This window comes from Diadema antillarum, unplaced genomic scaffold (assembly GCF_040938485.1).
Source record: "Diadema antillarum isolate AM-2024a unplaced genomic scaffold, OU_Dant_1.0 seq00001698_RagTag, whole genome shotgun sequence".
In the NCBI taxonomy this organism is placed as follows: Eukaryota; Metazoa; Echinodermata; class Echinoidea; order Diadematoida; family Diadematidae; genus Diadema; species Diadema antillarum.
Window position 1 is genome coordinate 1,709,295 of NW_027272389.1, and position 8,150 is coordinate 1,717,444.

The following is an 8,150-nucleotide window of genomic DNA, read 5'->3' on the forward strand; positions in this document are numbered from 1 at the left end:
CAGTGGAATAAAACGATAGTGGAATGAAAACACCACAACAAAACAGTTATATATTCAGTGGCACCCACTCACGGTTAAAGCGGTTCACGCCTTTAAGGTATTCTGTCAACCTCTTGTGCATGACTTAATATGTGATAAATAGTGTGACAAAAATTTAAACGCGTAGGCAGTATTGGTGTCAGAGCTCCCAAGAAGAATAATAACGCTAACAAGACTACGTTCTATTGCTTACAACCAAAGCATACCTATTGTCTCATTATTTTAATCCCTTTAAATGACATCGCCAAGCAGATTACGGTTGTACTGGAAATTAGTTGTGCGTTTATGGCTCCAAGATTTCTTTATTATATGGTTCTTAAACAGATAAAAACCGTGTTAAATATATATATATATATATATATATATATATATATATATATATATTGTAGTTGCTCCGCGTATTGGCAGTACTAGAAATAGCAATAATAATGTCACAACAGAGGAATGCAAATGCCAATCTTGATTTTAATTAAAAATCCGAATTTTCGGGGGTCCTCCCCCTTCGTCAGGGATGACAGTGCGAAAGAATTTTCACAGTGATATTAACAGTGAGGTGTTTTTAATTAAAATCAAGATTGGAATTTAATGCATTCCTCTGTTGTGACATTAGTATTGCTATGTATATATATATATATATATATTACATATATATATATATATGTATATATATATATATATATATATATATATATAACTGTTTTCACATATGCATATTTATGTGCACACTCAGCAAAAAAAAAAAGAAGAAAGTAAACACTTTTTCGAGGTCATATTTTTCACAGAAGATTTTTATGAAAATCAATGTATCATATACCATATTAAAGGTAATTTAATTGGCTATTAAGCTAAAAGGTTGATTAAAAAGAAAACTTTACGCATGGGTGACCACATTCGTTTTTATCCTCAAAGGCACAAAATTAAAAGTGGCAAAAATTGACATATTCTCTTTCATTTGCTAATGCCCTTCACGATAACATTGACAACAAAAACCAGTTTAACACAATCAGAGACATGAATGAAATAGGAAAAATAAGTTTTTGTTTTCTTTATCTCTTCATTACCTCTAAGCAAAACAAAGTGGGAAACTAAAGGGGAAAAACAAGAATTTTCTGTCAAGTCAAACTTCAAATATCATAGGGAATAATATGCTTAAAGATTATTAAATGAGCAGAATTTCTTTACTTATTTCTTTTAATTTAGTGATTTAAAATCCATGTGACAATTTCAAGAACCAAACACTATTTACAATTTCCTAATTTGAAAAAAAACCCTTAAATTTCTACCATTTTTGTTAATTATTACTTCTTCTCTTATTTCATTTGAATTTAGACTTGACATAATGTGCTTTATTTTCCTCCATTATTTTTAACCTTCATTGATCTTTTGGGCTTGAAAGATATCATAGAGATCAAAGGTTTATTTTTGCACCTTAATTCATGTTTCTTTTTGTGTGAAATTTGTTGTTTGTTCCTATTCTATGGAAGAGCACATTCGCATGAATGACAACTTGTTCAGTTTTGCAATTTTTACTTTTGTGCCCTGGAAGAGAAAACAATGGTGTTCACTCATGCGTGAAGTTTCCCTTTTTGTAGACCTACCAGGTTGATAGCCAATTAAATTACCTTCAATATGGTCTATAATACATTAGCTTTCAGCCAAATATTCTATGAGAAATCTAAACTTGAAAAAGCGTTTACTTTCTTTTTTTGCTGAGTGTATATATTTACGTATGTATGTATATACATATATATATATTTTTTTTTATATCAATGGAGCAATTTCAACATTTTCACGCATATCTCTTCAAAGAATGGCGAAAGACTTTGTGAAAAAAATAGATCATAATCATTAGTTCTATGTCACAAGATACTGTAGATTTGATTTGGTTACTGGCAATATTCTGGATCTTTAACATTTTAACCATATAAATAAAGTCTGTAGCCTCGATTGGTAATTACTGGTATTATGTTTGTACAAGTTGAATTATTCTTCTTTTATCGCTGTAGTCGTTAATTGCTCATTTCCTTTTCCGAAATTAAGGTTTGGAGGGCTAGCTTGCTTTTATCTTTGAATCTTTAACTGTGACATGGTAATCCAGCTTGTTACTAGTCTTGAGTCGCCGAGTAACGAATGGAACTGGAGCTCTTGTTTCAAACTATTTTATCAAAACGGTCAAGACTTTTTTACAATAGAAAAGAAAAGAACTTGCTCATAAAGAAAATTTGATTCATAGACTGATTCATTTAGATTCATATGATAATGTGAAATTTATGGTCATCATCTCGGAAGTCGATTGTGAAAAAAAAATGGACGATCTGACAAATTCTGTGAACGAGTGGGCGTGACAAGCGAAGTCAAAACTTTATAAGTCAAAGTGTATAAAAACGGGATTCTCCGACCGGAATCGACAAGGAATAAAGCAAAAGAGACAAATCAACTGTAAAACATCGAAATTTAAGATTCTCCTAGATGAGCTCGTTTAGGCTCAAAAGAAAATCACCTGCCGGTAAGGTTCGGTAACTAGAGATTGAATCAAGCAATACCTGTTGAAGTTTGTCACCGATCCATATGCTCGAAGAAAGTCCTCCCTTTTCTCATAGAATGTGGGCGGTGTGAAGCCACCTAAATTATGTCAACACAGACCTTAACAAGTTTATCCAGTGTAATGAGGGAATAGTATTGCCTCATGTCCAAGGTTTGGTTCACATGATGTTGACTGGTCATGTAGCGCTAAGTGTTTGCTTTCCCGCTGGTTGGAAATGGTGGCTCAAACGATATACGAATATTGCAGTTTGTAGCGTAAACCCGCGAACGTCACTATACATGAATATCAGTACTCTCACTCCCGTACGCACACCGAAGTCGTTGAAATGTAAAAAGAGAAAAAATGGGTGCAATACGAGCATAATAATGCGGGTATCTCATCTTAACTTTTGCAGTAAAGATGCCATGTGGACGAGACTGAAGAGCGCTCTCGAAAGTCAGGATGACAAATTAGTCTGTCAGAAACGAGGACGAAATAAGAGGCAGGTATAACTGGGTATAACATGCTCACAAGATAAGGGTAAGGTTGATACAATATAGGCCTACGTCTGCGTTACAGATACATCGTGATTAACATGATAGTTATGATCATGACTGTGTTTAAGATTACTATATTCTATCATCACTGTCATCCTACACAATATCGTTGCTATTGCTATTATCATTATTATTATCAGTAGCGAGTATTACTCAAACCAGTAGAAGTAGTGTTAGAAATATGAATAAAGTTGTAGTATTAGTATATAATCTTGGGAATAGAAAGACAAAGATAAAGATAAGGATAAAGATAAGCTGTAGTATAGTATAATTTTGGGAATGAAAAAGACAAAGATAATATATCCCAGAGTGTGTAATAATTGAAAGATCAGGTTAAACCAACGCAATATTTAAAACCAAATACTGTAAGTTTGCATTTTTTCTTTTTATTATTGATCTACATATTTTCAATGTAGGTGAAAATGTGTACAGGCGAGCCCTTGAACGGAGAATAATTGTAGCTGTTCTGTGCTGAAGACTGAACAAGACAGATTTTACTCTATTTGGACCAGGAAAATATAAACGGCAGTAACGACAGATCAAGGTATCGGCTGTCTGGTTTGCAATCTGAGTAGAGAAAAAAAGGTGACACCTTTATTTTGAATTGTTTTTTTCTATGGGAATACAATAAGAAGCAATATACTCATATGCAAACGGTCTCGAGGACCATGGCTTTTAAGAGATGATTATAGTTTTGGTTGATATGGAGCTTCAGGTTTCCAACTTTTTTGTGTGATAGTGAGAAATGTCATACAAAATATTAAAAAGCATACAATTCTAGAGGAATTCAAAGTTTATTTGATGAACATCAGTTTCAAAATGGCTGAGAAATAAAACAAAAACAAAAAACGAAGAGATGCTAATGAATGGAGGGGCCCACCTTTTATTAGAACCTCTTTGTTTCACTTCGTTGTTGTGTTATTTTTTGCTGATATATCAGCGGTTTCAAAACCGATATTCATCAAATAGACTTCGAATCTCTCTTAATATTGTATGCTCTTTATAACATTTCATATTGTAGTTCCTAATCATCTCACAAAAAGTAAAAATCTGAATCCTCACCTCAACCAACACTATCTCTTCAAGTCTTCTCCCCCGAACTAGGTACCGAGGATAAAGTGTCTTGCCTAGAGGGCATAATCGCAATAGCCAGGAAATATTCAAACCAGAGACCGCATGGTCGCATATAGGGTGCTGTTCTATTCCGAAGGTTCGTTATTCCGAAGGGTCGCTAATCCGAAACACACAAATTCCCCTATACCTAGAGGTTCGTTAATCCGAAAATGAAAAGGAGTTCGTTAATCCGAACATTTGTGGCGTTATTCCGAAGGTTCGTTATTCCGAAGAATCGTTAATCCAAAAATGAAATTCAGAATAATGAACCTTTGGAATAACGAATCTTCGGACTAAAGAGCTTTCGGAATAACGAACATTCGGAATAACGAGCTGTAACCGGTTGCATAACACTTTTTTTGTTATGTTTGTTAACATTACTGATGAGTTAGAGATGTGTGTGAAAAATTTTCCATCACATATCCTCCTGTTCTTATTTTCCTCACTCACCAAAATCATATTCTCTATCTCTCTCACAACCACGCCTTCTTTTATCTATACTGGAGTATCTTAGGGTCTATGTTAATCATACACCATACACGACCCGCAAAACTTGTAACATTCAAAGTAAATGTGCATTGTATCCTGTATTACCTGTCTGTATCACATAAATCATTTCATCACGTGAAACTGATTCATTGGAAAAATCGTTACTTTCACACTGTGAGTCCGCCCGTGGTTTGATAGAATATGAGTCGCGCCATGTGTTTGATTGTGTCACATTATACATGTATGCAGGCACCTTTAAAATTAGAGATGAAACTTGTATAGCACATCATTGTATCACACCGGATTATATAGGCTGCTGCGAGTGTTTCACTGTGCAGAACGATCCCTACTTTGAACTTGTTTGCGGAGAACAGGTAGGCATCAACTGGACTAATCAAAGTGGTCTCATTTATCTCTCTTTGTCATCCTCAGACTCAGAGTAAAACCCCCTTTTAAAGGAGGTTACTAAATTAATATATTTTTTGTTTTAGTTTGTCCCCATGCATGTTTTGTGCGTTGTATCGATTAAACAACCTGTAACATAATGCGTTGTGACCCAGTATGAATATAGGAAATATGCTTTATGTTCAAATTCATAAAATTCTTCCGTCGAGATGTTTTCATTGCAACTGACTGACAATTGTCAATCAGTTGCAAAGGTTTTGTATTGTTTAACAATTCTTTTTCAGTCTACCCCTCCTCTATTCTTTCTTGCTCTCTTTCTCTCTCTTTCTCTCTCCCTCTCTTTTTATTTGAATATATTTCTTACATTTTCTTTTGCTGTTTTCACTTCTTCACGACAGAATGCGTATGCGTGTTTGGAACCAATTCGCGTTTTCATACATTAATATTCTTTATTCTTTTCCAATTATATTTTGTTCACAACAAAAAAGAAAGTTTTTCGTCATAATCTTCATGAAATTGCTATGATTATTATGATAAATCAAAAACTATCGATTTCCGGTTGGATTCTTTCAACCCATGCACACCAGCACTGACCCCTGACCAGACCACTAATGCCTTCATCACGGAAAATCCAGCATGAATTATGAATGTTTTTATGACCCATGTGGAGTGATTCTGAATTCTTTAAAAGTGAGATGTTACCCTATACGCTGAGTTGTCCATCAGTAAATCGGTTACCATGATGACCGTCTCTCTCTCGCTCTCTGCATCACTTAGATTTGCGAAGTTAAGAAGTCTCAGATATTGAAAGGATGCTAACAGCGTTATCAGCATGCACATTGATATGATACCACGTAGCAAAAACACCGGTCATCTTGAAAAGTGAACGCTACTGATTGTGCGGTCTATTCAAATCACCTCTGAAAATAATTTCTTAATACCTGTAATATTTTGGTCCTGTGTTGTATCCGTGTTCCTTGCACTCGGTTCAATACTGGAACCTATACGCTTAACATGTTTTCTTTTTAAGTAGGTTCCATCATTATTTCTTTAGCATTTATATTTAGATTCAAACTTTCATAGATTGACCACCATGTTCTATACGTTTGTAATATTCTATTGTGCATCCTAGCTGGATATCATGTATTATTTTACTTTGTTATATTTGAAGAACTATATCATTGAGAAATATGAAAATAAATTGAAATTGAAATTTGACCTCGTAAAGTAAGCGTGGATTTTACCTCTGACTTTTAGGAGTTGTGTGACGAATTCCTGACATGACAGTGATGTTGACTTGATAATCAATATGATTGTTGGTTACAATGATTATGTCCTTATTACCTACAATACATTTAGCAGTATTCTAGCTGCATATGACTTTATTCTGGATGATACGTTGGTTATTACGTACTGTGTGACCCACGGTTTACAAGCTCTACTTTTTTAGTGGGCCACACTTTTCCATCTTTATCATATACTTACTTCACTGTCAATCTTGCAAAGTATACATTGCTGTTCTTCTTCAATGTTCTTATTCTACTTTTTGCACATATATTTTTAGTATTCCTTAAAATCACCGTATTATGTATTGTTACAAATTGATAAAACAATGTGATTTGTATAATTCTATGTTATTTACTCATTGTGTTTCACCCTTTTGTTGGATGGAAATAAATGATAATTGAATTGAATTGAATTGAATGTAACTACGACAACTTTCGACAAATCAAGTTATTTTAAGTAAGAATTTCGATTTTCAAACCACAGTTATTAATCTGAAGCAAGCTGTCACTCGCACACAGCAGACACTAACCCGTTGTCTAACAACAATACACAACATATATATTTTTTAAAGTTTGAATAACAAAGCAACATAGCTTAATGGGGAAACAGAATTTTCTGCGTTAATCGTTGTTACAAAGTATCATGCAAGATATAGATACCAAACAATCTATATGTAATATCAAAACACACCAAGAACAAAACCCCAAAACAAAAACAAAACAAAAACAAAATAAAATCATAGCAATAAACATTTTGGTAAATAGCTTAAAGAAACAAGGATGCTCTTATTGAAAACTACATGCATCTGCTCAAACGACAATGATGATAACTTCCAAAAAGCGTTCTCCTCTCACGGGAAGTGGTGCAATAGCCTGTAAATAATGTTGGCGTCGACAGTCATTTGACATTTGACAGGTTTTCATCAATATATCCATAATAATTTAGTAGTCATGTTCGCCATAATCATGCTCAGAACAAGTACGTTTATAATTTGAAAGCAACAAGTAGGTCACGAAGATAACGCTCTTTCCTTGTCGTCAGATTATTCCTGATAAAGTCCGTAGACCATGACCACGGCAAAGAGTGACCCATTGCTGTAATGCACCGTGGTCATCGAATCAGTGCTGTCGTTCCACAGGCACCGACTTCCCAGCTGAACACCGGGCTTCTCCTTTTTGCTGCCGATGTTGACGACGACGACGAACTTGTATCTCGGGTATGACATCGACTTGAGGTCCTCCATGATGGCGGCTGCGATTTCGCGCGAGAGCCGTCGGCACTGCTGCGGGTCATACTGCGCCTCGGCGAGCCGTCTTTCCAGGATGTCTTCCGACGATCGTTCGATGTTGAAGGTGCGGAACTTCCTCTCCGGCTCCATGCGGTACGACGGCTCGAAGGCCGTCGACGGGCGCGACGTCGATGGCTCGGTGAGGAAGGCATCCTCGCTGGGCGCTGCCTTAGGCAACTCGGCCTCCGACATGGCGTCGATGTCGACGATTATAGCTTACCTCGTTCCGACGACAGTGTCCAGCACTGTGAATATGTCTACATACGAAACATAAGTCAATTATTACGCACTTAGGCCTACTGCTCTCGCCTTTGTCTTTTATCAAACAGAGATGCACTCACACATAGATATCCGGACCTGGATATATCACGAAGATCTGCGTTGTACATTAAGTTTACTCCTCGTTCACTGCTATAACTCACGCGACTCAGTTCTTATAGCATCCGTG

At 35.6% G+C, this 8,150-nt stretch overlaps 1 pseudogene; it reads right to left on the reverse strand.

Annotated features, from left to right (window-relative positions):
• Positions 1-7,456: 7,456 nt before the first annotated feature.
• LOC139711741 (dynein light chain Tctex-type 5 pseudogene) lies at positions 7,457-7,894 on the reverse strand (annotated as a pseudogene).
• Between the last annotated feature and the right edge of the window lie 256 nt (positions 7,895-8,150).